This window comes from Hoplias malabaricus, chromosome 15, assembly GCF_029633855.1.
Source record: "Hoplias malabaricus isolate fHopMal1 chromosome 15, fHopMal1.hap1, whole genome shotgun sequence".
In the NCBI taxonomy this organism is placed as follows: domain Eukaryota; kingdom Metazoa; phylum Chordata; class Actinopteri; order Characiformes; family Erythrinidae; genus Hoplias; species Hoplias malabaricus.
In genome coordinates this window covers 6,225,186-6,244,904 of record NC_089814.1, presented here as the reverse complement: position 1 = coordinate 6,244,904, position 19,719 = coordinate 6,225,186, and the positions used below count along the sequence as shown (strand labels likewise).

General features: G+C 43.5%; 1 protein-coding gene across 2 annotated transcripts in view; it reads right to left on the bottom strand.

Moving 5' to 3' along the window:
* Positions 1 to 19,719, bottom strand: part of ccbe1 (collagen and calcium binding EGF domains 1) — an 87,305-nt gene that overhangs the window by 22,348 nt on the left and 45,238 nt on the right. The gene's annotated exons all lie outside the window — the stretch shown is intronic.

Here is a 19,719-nt window from a genome sequence, read left to right as displayed (position 1 = left end):
TGGGTGACAGTCTGTGAGGAGTGTGGTGTGTTCTCTCTGTGTCTGTGTGGGTTTCCTCCGGGTGACTGTCTGTGAGGAGTGTGGTGTGTTCTCCTTGTGTCTGCGTGGGTTTCCTCTGGGTGACTGTCTGTGAGGAGTGTGGTGTGTTCTCTCTGTGTCTGCGTGGGTTTCCTCAGGGTGACTGTCTGTGAGGAGTGTGGTGTGTTCTCCCTGTGTCTGTGTGGGTTTCCTCCGGGTGACTGTCTGTGAGGAGTGTGGTGTGATCTCCCTGTGTCTGTGTGGGTTTCCTCCGGGTGCCTGTCTGTGAGGAGTGTGGTGTGTTCTCTGTGTCTGCGTGGGTTTCCTCTGGGTGACTGTCTGTGAGGAGTGTGGTGTGTTCTCTGTGTCTGCGTGGGTTTCCTCCGGGTGACTGTCTGTGAGGAGTGTGGTGTGTTCTCCCTGTGACTGCGTGGGTTTCCTCCGGGTGCCTGTCTGTGAGGAGTGTGGTGTGTTCTCTCTGTGTCTGCGTGGGTTTCCTCCGGGTGCCCCCTCCAGGGTGTATTCCCTCCTTGCGCCCAATGATTCCAGGTAGGCTCCGGACCCACCGGGCCCCTGAACTGGATAAGCGCTTACAGACAATGAATGAATGAATGAAGATCAATAGCCTATTCATTATTACAGTACAAAGCTTTCATCTTTGACAGAGAGGATAAAATCAAACTCCCCTCTCACTTCATATCAGCAGTATGGGTCTGAAAGGATGTGGAGGTGACAAAGAAAATTGAAAATAAATATAAAGGGGAAAAACCCCCACAAAAACCCAAATGAATGTTCCAAGAGCATGTACCAGAATCTGGGAATGTTTTTATATTAAAAGGATAAAACCAGAAAAAAATGACCAGCTCATACTTCATAGAGTGGGTCCCCCATATGAGAGTGCTCATTTATAAAGTGACCATCCAGTCTTCAATTAAACCCCTAAAAACTCATCAGCATGACATACTTAGAAGTTATATCTATTACAAATGCCTTAAAAGTGACTTAGATGCAACTCTACACCATGGCCTTCATTTGGAACATGTGAACCAATCAATAAGCAATATCCTCTCTCTCCACCCATCCCTCCACCACTCACCTGCAGCTTGATTTTCACTGGTGGGGGTCTTTAAAAGACGAAAATCTCAGACACATCCATGCCACTAGATGTCAGTGTCAAAGCTGTTTCATAACGTCAAGAAGAAAATGTAGAAAATGTAGAAAATGACTTTTTGCTCTCTTAAGAAAGGTCTTCAAAGCTTTGGATTAGGATATTTATGACATTCCATTGGATCTGTTTATCAAAGAACCACCCCTTACATGGCCAAACTTTCATTACACCCTTCTGTAAGTACGACCATTTGTATTCCTTTCCATGTAGCAACTGAATAATGATCCTCAGGTTGGAATAAGCCTTTGGTTTTAAGGGATTAAGGATCCAAACCCAGAATCTAATAACAGCATCAGCACTAAGACAGACAGAAGAAAGCTTGCAGGGTTTTTCTGGCCTGTTTTGGGGCTTTTTCTGGTCTTAATCTCAACACAGTTCCCTGAAGTCATCCTCAGGGGTCCACTTTACTTTCCGCACAAGAAAAAAAAACAGTTCAGGACCAGGTCTGACCCATTTCCACGCAATGGAGAACGGATCCAATGTTTTAAAATGTTTAATAAGACTCTGCTCTGTATCAGACAACAACTAGAGTCATTAATCACATTTCACAGAGTCATGTACACATCCTGGCCAAAGTCTACGGACACCTTGCATTCTATTTTGCTCATTGTCTAGCTCTGTATTACATTTACTGAAGAGTTTACAATAAGTGGCTGGATGCTCAGCTACAAGTGAAGCCCAGCAGATAAACAGTGTTATATTGTACAATGTGTTATAGTTATTTTCGATCATTAAAATTACTGACCCATCATCACACAGTGGGATAATCTACTTATAGCTCCATCCACAACATTACAACTGACTGGTTCACTATTACATACTGTATACATTATCAGAACCACACTCATCTACTTCACGTTTACTCTCTCAATTTCACTTTGAATTGAACGTATATGTAATAATGTGCTTTCATGAAACACTGAAATGTTGTGGAATCTGGAAAAAAAATGTATTTTTCCCCATTTCACTCCTGTATGGAATGCTGGGAATTCTGAAGTAGGTGATTCTTATTGGACTGCGCCCTAATGTATGCAGTAAACTGTTAAGAATTGATTGCAGCCTCCGAGAAAAAACAGCAAAGCATGTAATTTCACCTGGTGGGTCAAACCCTTGCCAACAACCATATGTTCTTATGGCAAAGTGACTTAGAAGATGCCCATTTGTATTAGACCGTGTTGAACAGCCAGCTGACAGGCACTATAGCTTCAGTCTGGCCTGACAGACACCCTGAACTTTAATGACTATAACAGACTACAACAAACATCCCTGCCAATCTGGCCTGCCCCAGGCCCATCAGCATCACTTTCTGAATAAATCAACCCCCAACTGGATACATCCCGACCTTGAATTTCATTATTTATGTCCTGTTTTCCATTTTCATGATGTTCAGCCAAATCTGGACTTGACATGGAACTGGCAGGAGACCACTCCAGGAAACTGATCACAACTCCCAACCTCCAGCAAACCTCACCACAACTCACTCCACACAGTCAGAACAAAGCAGCAGCAAAAACAGCCCTTTTTTACACCACACACAGAGACTTCACGCAATCTCACAACTCACTGAACCACAGGGTTATTGACTTGGTTGTTAACAGATGTGAAACATGCCATTGATCAGAACGGCTGTGATTTAACTTCATCACTTTAGGAGCAGCAGATGAATTATAATCTATTCTAGTACGGTTAGTAGTGTTCAGTGTGATATGTTCATTCCATAAAGCATAGAGCTATCTGTGTTATTATAAGAAAAGTGGCCACCAAAAAGGCCTGGACAAATAATACAAACATGATAGTGCCTCAAACACCACCTGCATGCAGCATCCACCTGTATGATGTGGCTCCAGCTTGCGCAATTGAACTCACCACAGACCAGCGTTTAGGTAAAAAAGCAATGACAGAGCCACATTTTGGAAGATGGGGATAATCAGGAGGCCAAATGTGAACATGGTGACAGATTCAACAGTACGTCACAGTACTGGTCAGGCCTAAACCTGTTTAGCTCCAGGGTCCTGGAGGTTGTGGGTTCAAGTCCTGCTCCAGGTGACTGTCTGTGAGGAGTGTGGTGTGTTCTCTCTGTGTCTGTCTGGGTTTCCTCCAGGTGACTGTCTGTGAGGAGTGTGGTGTGTTCTCCCTGTGTCTGCGTGGGTTTCCTCCAGGTGACTGTCTGTGAGGAGTGTGGTGTGTTCTCCCTGTGTCTGCGTGGGTTTCCTCCGGGTGACTGTCTGTGAGGAGTGTGGTGTGTTCTCCCTGTGTCTGCGTGGGTTTCCTCCGGGTGACTGTCTGTGAGGAGTGTGGTGTGTTCTCCCTGTGTCTGCGTGGGTTTCCTCCGGGTGACTGTCTGTGAGGAGTGTGGTGTGTTCTCCCTGTGTCTGCGTGGGTTTCCTCCGGGTGACTGTCTGTGAGGAGTGTGGTGTGTTCTCCCTGTGTCTGCGTGGGTTTCCTCCGGGTGACTGTCTGTGAGGAGTGTGGTGTGTTCTCTCTGTGTCTGCGTGGGTTTCCTCCAGGTGACTGTCTGTGAGGAGTGTGGTGTGTTCTCCCTGTGTCTGCGTGGGTTTCCTCCAGGTGACTGTCTGTGAGGAGTGTGGTGTGTTCTCTCTGTGTCTGCGTGGGTTTCCTCCGGGTGACTGTCTGTGAGGAGTGTGGTGTGTTCTCTCTGTGTCTGCGTGGGTTTCCTCCGGGTGCTCCAGTTTCCTCCCATGCCCCAAAAACACACATTGGTAGGTGGACTGGTGACTCAAAAGTGTCCGTAGGTGTGAGTGTGTGAGGAAATGTGTGAGTGTGTGTCACCCTGTGAAGGACTGGCACCCCCTCCAGAGTATATTCCCACCTTGCACCGCGGCCCTAAATTGGATAACCTGTGTCTGTGTGGGTTTCCTCCGGGTGACTGTCTGTGAGGAGTGTGGTGTGTTCTCTCTGTGTCTGCGTGGGTTTCCTCCGGGTGACTGTCTGTGAGGAGTGTGGTGTGTTCTCCCTGTGTCTGCGTGGGTTTCCTCTGGGTGACTGTTTGTGAGGACCGGGTGCTCCAGTTTCCTCCCATGCCCCAAAAACACACATTGGTAGGTGGACTGGTGACTCAAAAGTGTCCGTAGGTGTGAGTGTGTGAGAAAATGTGTGAGTGTGTGTCACCCTGTGAAGGACTGGCACCCCCTCCAGAGTATATTCCCACCTTGCACCCAGTGATTCCGGGTAGGCGAGGGACACACCGAGGCCCTAAATTGGATAAGCACTTACAGACAATGAATGAATGAAAAATTATAAAATAGATTAAAAGGCTTTTTTAGTAGTGCATTTCTAAGGAGTGAACTTAGTAAAACCATGCTGTTGCCATGCCAGTGTAAACACCCCAAAGGCAGCAGGTGCTTAGCTTTATAAAGCTTTTGTTTTCTGGGAGAGTTTGGACTTCAGTTGTGTGTGAGTCATTGGATTAAGGAGGTAAAGTTACATCTGACCAGCAGTGACTGGAAAAAACATGACGGCGTTTGTGGCTAACACAGGTAGGAGTTTCAGCTGTCGGTGTTAAATATGTGAGAATTACAAAAGGTTACACTTTGACAGAGTTTGTTTTGTAGCTCAGAGGGAAAAGGAACAGTGGGAACCAATGCAGAGGTTTGGTTTTAAAAGCATTAAAGCCCAGAGACCTGCACTTTGAGATGGTTTCTGCTTTGTATAGAATGAACTGCAGCTGCTTAGGTGGTCTAATTCACAGGGAAAAAAAAATATGGGCTTGTTTGATGTGTGCTGAAATTCCTGTAAGTTACACAGACACAAACACACACACACACACACACACACACACACACACACACACACACACACACACACACACACACAGGGAGGTGGTCTTGTTTCATATTCCTATGAATTTCTCTACTAGATTCTTAGACACTGACTTTCCAAATGTTTTCAGACACACGTTCTACTGAGTTTAGAAGGGATTTGTTCATTCAGCTGTTACAAATGCCCACACTGAACTTCTATTATCTCCAAAGAAATGCCCTGCCAATATAAAGTATATGAGATTAACCTCACCATAGCCATTGGCAATGGGCCTGCGCTCTCTGGAGTGATGAAGCTGACCTCACACATGTGGGGTGACTAAATGCAACCCAATTTTTCACAGAAATGTTTTGATATAGAGCCTTCTCTGAAGGGTAGTGCTTGTAGTTTCAGAAGAATTTTGGTGTCTACAAACATTTGGGCATGTAGCATATGTTTATTATGTAGAATTCAAAGCTAGAACCAATCACATGAGTTATGGAATGAGTGTATGGAATTAAAACCTTTTTATTAAGATGTTAGTAATATGATCTCATACTCTGGCTCAGGAGAATACAACTGGACATAAAGCAGGTCATAAAAACCTCCACCCAACCCCCTCCCCACACAGACACACACATGAGCAAGTGAACACAATGGCCAAACAGAGCAGCCTGAGGAAATTAAAGCACACTAATCATTTCTTAATGGCCTGGTTAAAGGCACAGCATTTAGTTTGAAGCCAACAAATAAATCAGCAAAGCAGGTGGGACTTGAATTTAATTATAAATCATTTACGTCCTTCAAACATGCACAGCTGTTAATGCTAACGAGTTACAAATGCATGTACTTAAAAAAGGAAGCCTAATTAAAAATGCCCGTAAACAACATTAAAATATTAAAATCCACCAGACTCCCCATGCAGTGTTCACTCTGAAACAAAACACTTTACTGTACAATACATTACGATTCTGTACATATGAGTTTGAATTAATTAAGCACATTAATTCACAATACAGGGGGTCCTCGACTTACGACGTTGATCCGTTCCTACGTCGCGTCGTAAACCGATTTTCGGTGTAAGTCAGAACATACGTACATACTGTACATAAATAACATACTGTAAGCACTTATCCTATCCTAACACCTATCCTCCTCGGTCCCGAGCCGCGTAACCGTGTATTCTTCCGCCGCGCCACACACACCAAACACGACATTCACGTTACGACGTTTACGACGCAAAATCACTGAAGTCGATAAATGGGAGATGTGTCGTAACCACGAAACATCCTAACTCAGGACAGACGTAACCCGAGGACCTCCTGTATACAAACCCCACTTGCAAAAAAGTTGAGACGTTGGTCAAATTGTAAATAAAGATGAAACCTAATGATGTGCCAATCATTTAAACCCTATATTTAACTGAAATACTACAAATACAACACTATAAATGTTGAAACCAAGAAAGCTTTTTTGAGTCTGATGCCAGCAACAAGTTGGGACAGGAGCGTGTTTACCACGATGTTCCATCGCCTCTTTTATAACAACACTCTAAACATCTGGGAACTGATTCCAGTTGTTGTAGTATCGAAAGTGAAATATTTTCTCATTCTTGCTGTTATAGGATTTCAGCTGTTCAACGGCCTTGGGTCTCCATTCCAGTGCTTTTGATTGCATAATGCACCAATAGTTTTCAATGGGTCACAGATATGGAAGATTTTACCACTTGGACATCTTTTACTAAGGAATCATGCTGTTGTAATCGACATTGTCTAGACACCAGCCTGTTGCTCCAATATGTATATCATTCATCATTAACGGTGCCTTCACAGATGCGTGCACTAATGCAACTCCATGCTATAATTGATGCTAGTTTTTGAACTCTGTGCTTATAACAAGCTGGACGGTCCCTCTCATCTTTAGCCTGGAGGATGTGGCCTCCATGATTTACCAAAATAATAAAAAAAAATTAGATTTGTCTTAGCACAAGACATTTTTCCACTGTCTCAGTCCACATTAAATGAGCTGGGGCCCAGAGAAGGCATTTGTTTCTTTGCATTTGTGAATGATTTTCAAAGACTTTTTTTGACAATATTTCTGAGCTCATGCAGTGACTTTCTACTACAGAATTTTGTCTTACTTCTAAAAGACTCAGATGCTACTTCATCTGTACGCATTAAATTGAGATGTTCGTATTTATTAATGCATATCATTATTTTGTTTTGTTACACTCCTGGTTGATACATGACATCGTAGTTCTTTTTAAGAGCACAGTGTGTCTTCTTGGCTCTCTTGGCACACACTGACTGGATCTCAGAGTTGAAAATGCTGATACAGGACTCCTCTGTTCTATGATGGTATTCATTAGGACATCAGAGCGGATAAATAACTCAGTATCAGCACTTTTACCCTGAGAACGCTACAAAACATGGGATGACCCCCGGTTTTCAAGAGAAACAAAGCGTGGAGCTACAGATTACACCATAAAATCTGATAGTGTTTATCTTACATATTGAATGGAGTTGATTGTAATGGAGAGAGATTAAAGTACAGACTAAATCTGGTGTCTATTACTGTACTTGGTGAAACACTGGCACAAATACATGCCAGCAGCATGGTTAACCTGCATGGTGTAGGGCTATGTATTAACCGTGCCCTAATTAATATATAGTGCATAGTGCATATCAAAAATCAGATTCTGGACAATGTCAGAAACCATGTCCTATTCAGTAGGTAGTGGAATCAATTGGGGATCTATTTACTGTGTGAGGAACTATTCTGGGCTTTGTTCAAAACATAGACAGAGATCAGAATACCTGTCAATCCCATCCTGAGACTTTTGGAAAGTGATACACTGTAATGTTAGTGTGGAAAACTGCTAAACTGAATCTGTTATGAATATGAATTCCATAATAGTCTGTTGGCCTATGGTCAAAAATGGTTAGTGGACATTTTATATTTCCTCTAATACAGTGGTCTATATACTGTTCCTGAGTTTCTAATTAAGAGCAAAGTGATGAGGGGACCATTTAAAACACAGTGTGTGTCTGAACCTAGTCAGTAAAGTGTCTGTGATTTAGAGCCTGAGACGGTCCTGGGTGGGGGGAGAAACTGGGTAAAATATAGGGAAACTTTAAATGTGAAAAACAATAAAAATCCCACAGAACCTCTAGAGCAGCTCAGCAGCTCTAACTCTGAGCTACTGAGAGAGAGAGAGAGAGAGAGAGAGAGAGAGAGTAAAAGACCAGAGCAACAGAGAGAAGCTCAGGAGGGATACAAATCTACAAAACTCTGAGTGATAACGGATTTGAGTGTGAGTGTGAGTGTGTGTCCTAAGCCTTCAGGATTTACACACTGATATACGTGCACAAGCAATACACACACACAGCGAAAGGCTGATATAAACACGGTGTAGAAAAGTTTCCATAAAGTAATATGGCTAAAGTAATATTAAAGATATTACACAAAGAACAATATGGCTTTTAATACTTCAGTGAAATAAAAATAATTAAGTAAAAGACTGTTGGGCCAACTTTTGGGGTGTGTGTCTATTCGTGAAAAATAAAATAAAACCTACACCGTCACAGGAAACAGATACACAAGCTCCCAGATGGTGGCCTGGGACAACTCTGAGTCTCCAACACTCTCCTGAAAACATAAATATGGACAGCATGATGGATAACCCACAGACAGACACAGCCCGAGTGTGCAGAGAGACCACAATAAATCTGAGCTGTGAGAAGAGGAGGTCATACGTTTACACACTTGACGAATCATACTCTCTCTCTCGCTCTGTTTCTCTCTCCTCATACACAAATTCCTAAACCCAATATACTTTATATATATATATATATATGTATACCTTCCTGTCCAGAAACAACACATTTCTACATTGACCAATCACTAGATTAGGAACGCCTTCTTTGTATCTACACTCACTGTCCATTTAACAGCTCCACTGACCAAATTACAGACTGTAGTCTGCCTTTTTCTCTGCATACACAGACCCACCACCCCAGTCATACCTGCTTGGTTGGGGTATGAGATATGGGGGGAAGAAACTGGACTATAGTCCACAGTGATTGCTATTAGTCAGACACTGACCATTCCTGAATGAACTGAGAATGACTAACACAAACAGGATGAAAGTGGAGCCACAAGGGAATGGTTTCTAATAAAATGGTCACGATATTAAAACAGTACTCCATACGAATCCAAATTAAAAACACAATGACAATGTGTGACTGTGTTTTTCTTAAATCTGTTAATGATGTTTAACGTTTGTGTAAATACACTCTCACGTCTCCCTGATTTTATTGTACTGCCCCCTCCCTCCATCTCTCTCACTCTTCCCCACCTCCCTCTTCTCCAGCTGTGTTGCCTGTACTTATAGCAATACTGTACAAACACACAGCCCCCATCTAAACACACAAACGCACCCTGAACGTCCAGGACTCGGCCGCGCACAGTTTTCCAACAAATATTTTACAGATTTATTTATTGACTCATAGCTTTGTTTTTACTTTTATCACGGATTCTCTCATAGTTTCCCTTAGGACACTCTTTAAAGGTTGGGATTTTCATTGAATCTTTAATAATGTGACACAGAAATGAATAAACCAACAAAACCTATATGAATAAGCATCATTCATTCATTCATTCATTCAGGTCCAGAGTTGGAATACTTGGAATAAAGTGGGATCGCACCCAGGATGACCACCCCCCCCCGGCCCCATGTTCACCCAGTCATACATAAGTTTGGACGGATTCACACACTCACCCAGTCACTCACACTTCCGGACCTTTTCACACAGCAAACCCACCTGTCAATATGTGTTTTTTGGACTGTGGAAACCGGGCCACCCAAAGGAAACCCACTGAGCTGCAGGAGAATGCACCAACCTCCTCACAGACATTGAACCGAGGCGGGTAATGTACACTTACAGGAATGGACCCTTTCCAGAAGTCTTTATCAGAACACAGATTTGGACATCCATAGATAAGAGTTGAGAGTGAAACAGAATTGCAAACTATACCAGATTTACCCCAACTCCACAGGAAGGGAGGAATATCACAATAAGCCAAACTTAGACATGCAGCAGATCCCATAAATATACAGTGCGTAAAATCAGCAGATACCGTAAATGCAGAGTAAACACACAGTGTCTGATCATCAAGTCACACAGAATACCCGGAATTGTCCTGTAAGACCACCAGTCATCTTCTAAAACAAGTCCAATCTGTATTTGTAGCTGCAGGAAGACTGTTTACAGTCTTATCAAACCTGGGTGACTTGGAGCTTACGCTCGCTGAGCGTATTACAAACGCCAGTCAGTCTGATTGTCTACACTGGGTCGTGGAGGGTGCAGATCAGAGGCAATCTACTGATCCTTGGCGATGTTTAGGATTTTATGGAGCAGTAAATCAAACCCAGAGACTCTTAACTATAAGCAATAGTCTTTAAAGTCATAAACTTTTATAGCTGTATGCAATTACTGTACATTACAACATGTCCTCCAGGTCACTGCTAATGGCTGTGTGGTCTAGAGCGTCATAAGTGAAAGATCAGGATTCCAAAAGTATAACGGCATGTAATTAAAAATGCTGCATTAAATTCGGGAGAACGACTGTTGAACAAGGTTTGATATCCCCCACATTCATCAAGTGCATTGCTAATGTAGCGACACTAGACTTAGACAAAAAGGAATCACGAGTTTTCTGTTAAAAGGCAAAAATTATCAGGATATTTTTATTTTAAAATAAAGCAGGAATAGAGCATCATCCTCATCTCTTTTCATGCTTTTCAATGTTTGGGGGTATCTCCAGAGCCCAGACTCCTCCAGAGGCCATTGCTCTGACACACAAGCACAGCCCCCTGCTGCTGATTGACTGGAGCAGGGTTTTGTTTGTATCCCATTTACTGAGACAGGGCTGTACACAAACACAGGACTTTTTTTTCAGTGCACCAACATATCAGAGAAAAGTGTGTTGAATTGAAATCATACACAACAATTTAAATGATCCATATTTTACATCATATTAAAAAAAAGCTCTGCTTATAATGTCATGGCATTAGAACAGCAATAATTAATTTCTATTTCATAATTTTTACAACGAGGATTTGGTGTGTTCTCCCTGTGTCTGCGTAGGTTTCCTCCGGGTGACTGTCTGTGAGGAGTGTGGTGTGTTCTCCCTGTGTCTGCGTGGGTTTCCTCTGGGTGACTGTCTGTGAGGAGTGTGGTGTGTTCTCCCTGTGTCTGCGTGGGTTTCCTCTGGGTGACTGTCTGTGAGGAGTGTGGTGTGTTCTCCCTGTGTCTGCATGGGTTTCCTCCGGGTGACTGCCTGTGAGGAGTGTGGTGTGTTCTCCCTGTGTCTGCGTGGGTTTCCTCTGGGTGACTGTCTGTGAGGAGTGTGGTGTGTTCTCCCTGTGTCTGCATGGGTTTCCTCCGGGTGACTGCCTGTGAGGAGTGTGGTGTGTTCTCCCTGTGTCTGCGTGGGTTTCCTCCGGGTGACTGTCTGTGAGGAGTGTGGTGTGTTCTCCCTGTGTCTGCGTGGGTTTCCTCTGGGTGACTGTCTGTGAGGAGTGTGGTGTGTTCTCCCTGTGTCTGCATGGGTTTCCTCCGGGTGACTGCCTGTGAGGAGTGTGGTGTGTTCTCCCTGTGTCTGCGTGGGTTTCCTCTGGGTGACTGTCTGTGAGGAGTGTGGTGTGTTCTCCCTGTGTCTGCATGGGTTTCCTCCGGGTGACTGCCTGTGAGGAGTGTGGTGTGTTCTCCCTGTGTCTGCGTGGGTTTCCTCTGGGTGACTGTCTGTGAGGAGTGTGGTGTGTTCTCCCTGTGTCTGTGTGGGTTTCCTCCGGGTGACTGTCTGTGAGGAGTGTGGTGTGTTCTCCCTGTGTCTGTGTGGGTTTCCTCCGGGTGACTGCTCTGGACCCACCGCGACCCTGAACTGGATAAGGGTTACAGATAATGAATGAATAAATGAATTTTTACAATGTTCAAATGCCATAAAAATAAAAAGCAGGTTCTTTTCTTACTGTGACATTAATAAAATGACCTCTGTTCTGATTGGCTGAAGAAAACCCCACTGAAGAATAAAGAGTAAACATTCACACTAACTTCCTGACAGCACAAAGTTTCATCCTGTTCCCACATCTACTCAAACAGCGCAGAAATAACTTTACTAAATCTTTTCATGCTTGTGATGTCACAAGCCCAACAAATGTAAACAAGCTATATATTTTTGCAGTTTTGTTTCCATATATGGACTGTTCTGATTGAGGGGGCATTTTCAAAATGTATCTACCGCATTAAGCTATTTTAACTTTTATTTTACATAAAAATTTGGGGAGAATGTAATAAATGGAAACAGGGAGAAACAGAGGGCTGATTTTCTACAGAGAAGGTCAATGAGATTAGCGCTGAGGATGTGACAGATATTAATTTTGGGCTCCTCCTGTCACAGAGCAGTTAGATACTGCCATTTTGATCCAGCACAGACATCTTTATCTCTCTCTCTCTCTCTCTCTCTCTCTCTCACACACACACACACACACACACACACACACACACACACACAAACCTTAACACACCACAAACTTAAAGTACAAAAATACAGACTCTCAGGCCCAACCCACACAGACACTCAAGTGAATTGTGATCTGGGGAATTCAGAGGCTAAGTCAGTGCCGTGAACTCTCTGTCATGTTCCTCAAACCATTCCTTAGCGATGTTTGTGCTGTAGCAGGGAGCAGTGTCCTGCTGTCAACAAAGCCACTGCCATTAAGGAAGGCTACTGACAGGAAAGAGTGTGCCTGGTATTCAACAACGTTTAGGTTGGCGGTACGTATCAAAGTAATGTCCACATGAATACCAGGTCCCAAAGTTTTCCCAGCACAACATTGTCCAGTGTGTCACACACACATGCTTGCCTTCGTCCCACAGTGCATCCAGGTGCTCTCTATCCCCCAGGTTCACAAAACTGTCCTTGTGTAAAGTATTTTTGAAGTTTCTTTACCAATTTAAACATATCAGCAAAAATGGTTCTTTATGGAACCAAAAGTGGTTCTTCTGTGGCATCGCTGCAAGAACCTTTTGTAGCACCTTTGTTTTTAAGAGAGAAAACACAGGCTGTGATCAAAATGGCTCTCTGCTTCTTCATTATTATCGTGCTCCATAGTGAGGCACTATTTAGTTCATGGAGCTAAGAAACACAAATGAATTTGGACACTTCCACCGTCTTTTACTGAGTAACAAAGAAACTCGCAATGCATTATGGTCCACATTCAGCTTATGTCATGTTCCACAATGTTCACTTTATATTACCAGTATATTGTGGGAGATTGCATTGCCCTCAAAATCATGCTTAAATTGGAATTTATGATGCCGGTAATCAGAGGACAATGGCTGCCGTACACATTAGCGCCCTAAAAATGAAGTAGGGAATTCCGTTTCACAGGCACAGGGTTGTACCACACGGAGGAAGTGAAATGGTCTGTGTACATGCGGCTGTATCTCTTTAACACTGTGAAATAAAGTGAGAGTTTAGCTGTGGGTCTGATTGGGATTCTTTGTCAGACCACTGTGTGATGTCATCACACCATATATGGGCATTCTGAAGGCATCATAATGGAACGCATGCAGGTTTATATTCAAACGTCGCTTGAGTAACACTCACTTCTGTGTTTTCACTGAAACGGTCAAGTCGCTGTAGACTCAAGCTTTACTTGGACAGAAGAACCAAACCAAACAAGAACCTAGTACCTGTGAGCTTCCAGCCCTCTCTTTTCTACACTTCTACCGTTACTGCGGTGTGGTCATGAAGAAGGACACCTATCAGAAGAGGTTTCACAGAGCTACATCAATGGAGAACATTCAGGGCCTGCAGCTAATTGTGGTGGGAAAGGCACCAACTCCTCCTGACAGAAAGGGCAGTTCTTTCCTGCCAGAGCTGTGGAGAACAGAACCTCAGACTGTGAAAAAACATCTGAACTCACGTCTCAAAACCCCAGGAAAGCTGTCACCGCTTCTGTTGCAGAGCAGTGCTGGAAAGCCATCTGCTACCGGAGACGGCAGCTTTACTTCAGAGCCTAGGACCAAATTCCCTCAGCTGAGTGTGGTAGGGCATGGATGTGCTGCGTCTAGAGACGCTTCTCTTCAACCGAGAAGACAGAGCAGCACCTTCCCGACCAGTGTGGCTGTGTTGAAGAGGGACCAGACACAGAGGACCAAATTCACACCGTCTGTCTCTTCCCTGGTCGTAGCTCCTGTGCCCAGAGCACCAGTTAGCTCACTGGACAAGGTGCAGGAAAGGTCCAGCACTGTCCAACAGAGGGACAAGAGAACATCACCTGAAGCTCTGAACCTAAAATACACTCAGCCGACCCCACCTGCCGGACCAAAACCAGAGAGGAAGACCTCACGGAGGACATGTGGAACAAGGTGCAAGCTCAAACCTGACGCCCCAACAAAAGAACCTGTGGAGAACTCCGCTCAGAAGATTGAAGACGCTCCGGGTGTTGCTCCACTACTGTTTGAGATGACGTTGCCTGAGTCCCTGCAGATGGACCGCAGAAGGAGACTCTGTTGCAGGTCAATGGCGGAGCGCTGTGGGACGCTCGGTGTCAACTTGAAATTATTTCGAACACCGATGCCCCCTCTGCGTGTGTCCAGCTCTCCAGCACTGTCCGAGGTGGAGGAGGATGAGGAAGATGACTGCGTAGACGAAACAATGCTTTAAGTTACAACATGGCACCAGTTTTCTTTTTAAAAGCTAATCCAAAAAATAAAATCAAACCAGTACACTGCATTCTGGACCTTCTTTTATTTAGTTTTTGGGACGTTTAAGGATTATTATTAGTGGTGGTAATAGTGTTAACAGCATTGTTGTTATTTTTCTTCTTGTTATTATTAATAATTTCATAAAATATGCTGGTCTGGATCCTCCCTGGTGACACTGCCACAAATTCACTCGTGACATGACGCCAGTCCATTGCAAGCTTCATGAAATATGGGATGTAAAAAGCACCAGATATAAAACGTACTGTCACGGCTGGAAACACTTCTGTATTAATACATCTATAAACACTTATTTCCTGACTATATCTCACATATCTTCACTTCTTGCAGAACAACACATCAGGAGATTTTCTACTTTTCCCTGTACATTTTTATCTCTGTAGTAAACCTCAAAATCCAATTCACAGCAGTGGAACCTTAAGCTTTCAACAACAGCAGAATAAAGACTGTGGATAACAGGCGTTACAGAAGTGTGAATGGAAGATGTCCAGTAGTTCAGATCAGGATCAACAGAGATTACATATTAAATGTGTGTTCTCTCTGCAGCATGTGGACTTACAGCAATGCATGGTATTTGACCTGTAATTTGGCATAGGACCCAACATTGCTTCAAAAATGCTTTACACAAGGACAGTTTTGTGAACCTGGGGGATAGAGAGCACCTGGATGCACTGTGGGACGAAGGAAAGCGTGTGTGTGTGACACACTGGATAATGTTGTGCTGGGAAAAATCCGCTTTTGTTTTTTTTCTTCCGCTTTGCACCCAGTGATTCTGGGTAGGCTCCAGACCCAACGCGACCCTGAACTGGACAATAAATGAATAAATGAATGAATGAATGAACTAATTAATAATCTCAATCTAAATACCCTCCTTTTAACCCTTGAAGGGTGCATGTGTGTGTGTGTGGGGAGGGTTTATCTAAATCTTCCACTCTCTGTTTTAGGATAAAGCCACTGTAGAGCAGTGTTGAGATTTGTAGATGAAGTTTTTTATTTCAGCATCTGTAATAACTCCAGATGTGCATCACAGATCTGCCTTTATTAGACATAACACAAACAATGAAAATAAAATAAACATCATTAAACTATTATTACTGATGTAATAAATATTAATTTAAATATTTGGACCCCCACACACCCACACCTGTTTATCTCTGCCTATACATTCACATCTTACACACAGCCAAATGATTTCTTCAAACCATGGCAGAACTACATAGACACCCCCTGGCCACTTTATCAGAAACCCCTCACCTGTGGTCCATTGCTGATGATGCACAAATTGTTATTCCTCTTTAAATATTCCACCTTCGTCATTTAACCTTAAACACTACAACTGACACATCAACAGTGTTAACTGTGAAGGTGGAACATTCAAAACGTCATGTTGAAGTTGTAATGGTGAAGGGATAATCTTTAAGGTGGGATTTGGTGGTGGCGTGGTTCCAGATGTGGACACTTACCCTGGAGATTTAACATTACTGAAACTAATTAGCTGAGGTCAGATGACTAACCATGTCCATGCTATAAAGGAGAGAGAGAGAGAGAGAGAGAGAGAGAGAGGGAAAAGCGCCCCAGTTGGTGCAAATGGCTGACAGCAAAAGCAAGGTCAGTCAGTCAGCCATGGAGGCCCTTGAAACTGGTGTGAAGGCAGCGCAGCAATGGTTCACAATGCAATGTAACGGCAGCGCATCTTTATCTACCAAACGAGATGGAGTCTTCTCCCTGCTGTAAACCACCCACTTCAACTCGGGGCTTGGTAATGCACTGATTAGTTCAGGTCTGTCAGAGCTCGACAAACACAACAAATCAAAACAAATACAGCAAAAACAGGGGGCGTGGAGGACAGTCCTCTCTGTGTGTGGGATAAATCCTGATTCCGTTCATCGTGGTTCTGTAACTGCTATCAAAGTAAAAAACATGAAAAATAGCCATTTAAAAAATAATGCAATCAGTGTTGAGAACTGAGCTGAACGATTGGAAACAGATGAAAGTATGTCACTTTCATTGTTTGTGTTATGTCTAATAAAGGCAGATCTGTGATGCACATCTGGAGTTATTACAGATGCTGAAATAAAACTTCATCTACAAATCTCAACACTGCTCTACAGTGGCTTTATCCTAAAACAGAGAGTGGAGGACTTAGATAAACCCCTCCCCACCCACACACACATGCACCCTTCAAGGGTTAAAAGGAGGGTATTTAGATTGAGATTATTAATTAGATCATTCATTCATTCATTCATTCATTCATTCATTCAGCCTACCAAGAATCAGGTTCAAGGTGGGAACAGATAGAGATTACATTATTCTAATAATCTCATTGACCACTGTGTGTTTATAGATCCACTACTTTAAGGTGCTCCCATATAATCCTCACACAAATACACACAATACATAGAGGATATAAGGCCCCTCATCAGCGAGGACTGCATTCTCTAGAGTGACAACACAGCATTTAGTAATGAGTTGAATTGCATCTGTAATCTGGAACTAATCGTCCAACCTGACCTCCCTAATACCCTCGTGGCTGAATGCTGCCAAAAGCGCTGCAGAAATCTCCTCTTGTAATAAGACTCCATTTTGTCAGAACTGCAAAGCCATAACTATAGATTAATAAATGACCAAATTATGAAAGAAATTATGGTTTCATTAACGAAAGAGTTTTACTGTAGCTCTTACAACCCCCCCCCACCACCTCCCCCCAAAACCAAACTCAGTCCACTCTGTGGCTTGTGGCTAGTTTAGTCAGTGAGTGTGAAAACACCTGTGTGTTTCCCTTCACACTATATTGCATTCCTAATGCTGATGAGGATCAAGTTACAGGCCACAGTTCAGGCTCAGATTAGTGTGACCTCAGTGTTATCCTCCATTACTTTTAGAAGCTCCAGTTTTACACACACACACACACACACACACACAAACAGACTCACAACAGAATCCTACAGTATTTTTAGCCCTGACTTTTAGGAGGGCACTTAATGGTGCCAAAATAAGTTTTATTTCTGAGAACATCTGAACACCAACTTTACTACACCATTTCATTTAGGGGTCATCCCCACCCCCAACACACACACACACCTGCATGAGCTTCATATCTGTGAGTGTAGGTTGAGTGAAGTGTTTTTGCACTGTGCAGTTCAGCTCAGCACAACCCTGACAACCAACACTGCTCAAAACACACACCAGGACAGGTTATGAGAGAAGCCAGTTCACCTAACCTCCATGTTTTTTATACCATGGGAGAAAACCCGAGGCCCAGGAGGAAACCCACGCAGACACAGGGAGAACATGGAAACTCCACCCAGATGGGACTTGTGGTTTAACACAACACAGCAGATGATTTTCCAGTGAACGGAAGCTCAAACACATATTTAGAGGATAAAGCCTCATACCTTTGAGCATAAAGTAGAGTAAAAGCTCTTCTGAATGTTTTGTCTGTTTTCAGCTTCATTTCTCTTCATTCCTGTGGTGGGCTATTGGGCTTGTGACTTTCCCCACCTGTTTTCAGAGTATGACATCAGCAGTCAGTGAGCTCCCACAGTGCCCCCTCCCTGTGGCTCTCTTAAATACACATTAATTAACTCTTTTGCCTTGTATTGAAAAAACACGGAACAGAAATTTGACACACCACACGTAGGCTACGTCGTAAATACCGCCCTCATTTTGAGATAACATCCGCCTTTTGAAATTCATTATATACGGTTTTATACCCCCCCCAAATTGTACAATATTATCTCATTATCTCCTACATTCTCTTTATTTACTTGTTTCTGTGTTTACGTGAGAGTGAGCTGCTGCCAGGAAAATTCCTGAAGTGTGATATCGTCTTTGGCCAAAACAACTGAAACAAGGACAAAAGGAACAAAATGGAGACAGGAACATATGGCAGGGTGCTGTGTGTGTGTGTGTGTGTGTGTGTGTGTGTGTGTGTGTCTTTGATCTACTTCCAGGGATTCACAGTATCACAAATGTGTCTAGTGTTTGTGTAGAGTTTATGTGGTGTTTGTGTTGTTGTGCTAATAGATGTTGGATATTCTAAGAGGTTCCACAGCAGCTGTGTAATTTACGCAGGACTAGCGTTGTTTGCTAAGAGTGTTTGAGAGTCTGAGGAGAAGTGTTTGACATAGGGTCTAAATGCTTATGTTAATGTGCAGAGTGGCTGCTGCCTTTTTTAAAACCAGAGTTTGATATATTTCCAAAGCAAGTAGCTCTGACTAAGACCGGCAACCAAATGGCATCATGTTTTATACGTGTTGTTTATTGGTATTTTTTTTATACCAAGGCAGTCCACGACAATACGTAGAGCATTATCATAGGTTTTTATGATGATGAAATCACTGTTACATAAGATGTGGAGTGACCTAGTGCTTTACATTAATCACATTTTAATTAAGCATTGAGTACAGTCCCAAAAAATAAATAAATATTGACAGTAATTAATTCATTCATTATCTGTAACCCTTATCCACTTCAAGGTCGCGGTGGGTCCAGAGCCTACCTGGAATCATTGGGCGCAAGGCGGGAATACACCCTGGAGGGGGCACCAGTCCTTACACACACATTCACCTACGGACACTTTCGAGTTGCCAATCACCCTACCAACGTGTGTTTTTGGACTATGGGAGGAAACCGGAGCACCCGGAGGAAACCCACGCAGACACAGGGAGAACACACCACACTCCTCACAGACAGTCACCCAGAGGAAACCCACGCAGACACAGGGAGAACACACCACACTCCTCACAGACAGTCACCCGGAGGAAACCCACGCGGACACAGGCAGAACACACCACACTCCTCACAGACAGTCACCTGGAGGAAACCCACGCAGACACAAGGAGAACACACCCCACTCCTCACAGACAGTCACCTGGAGGAAACCCACGCAGACACAGGGAGAACACACCACACTCCTCACAGACAGTCACCCGGAGGAAACCCACGCAGACACAGGGAGAACACACCACACTCCTCACA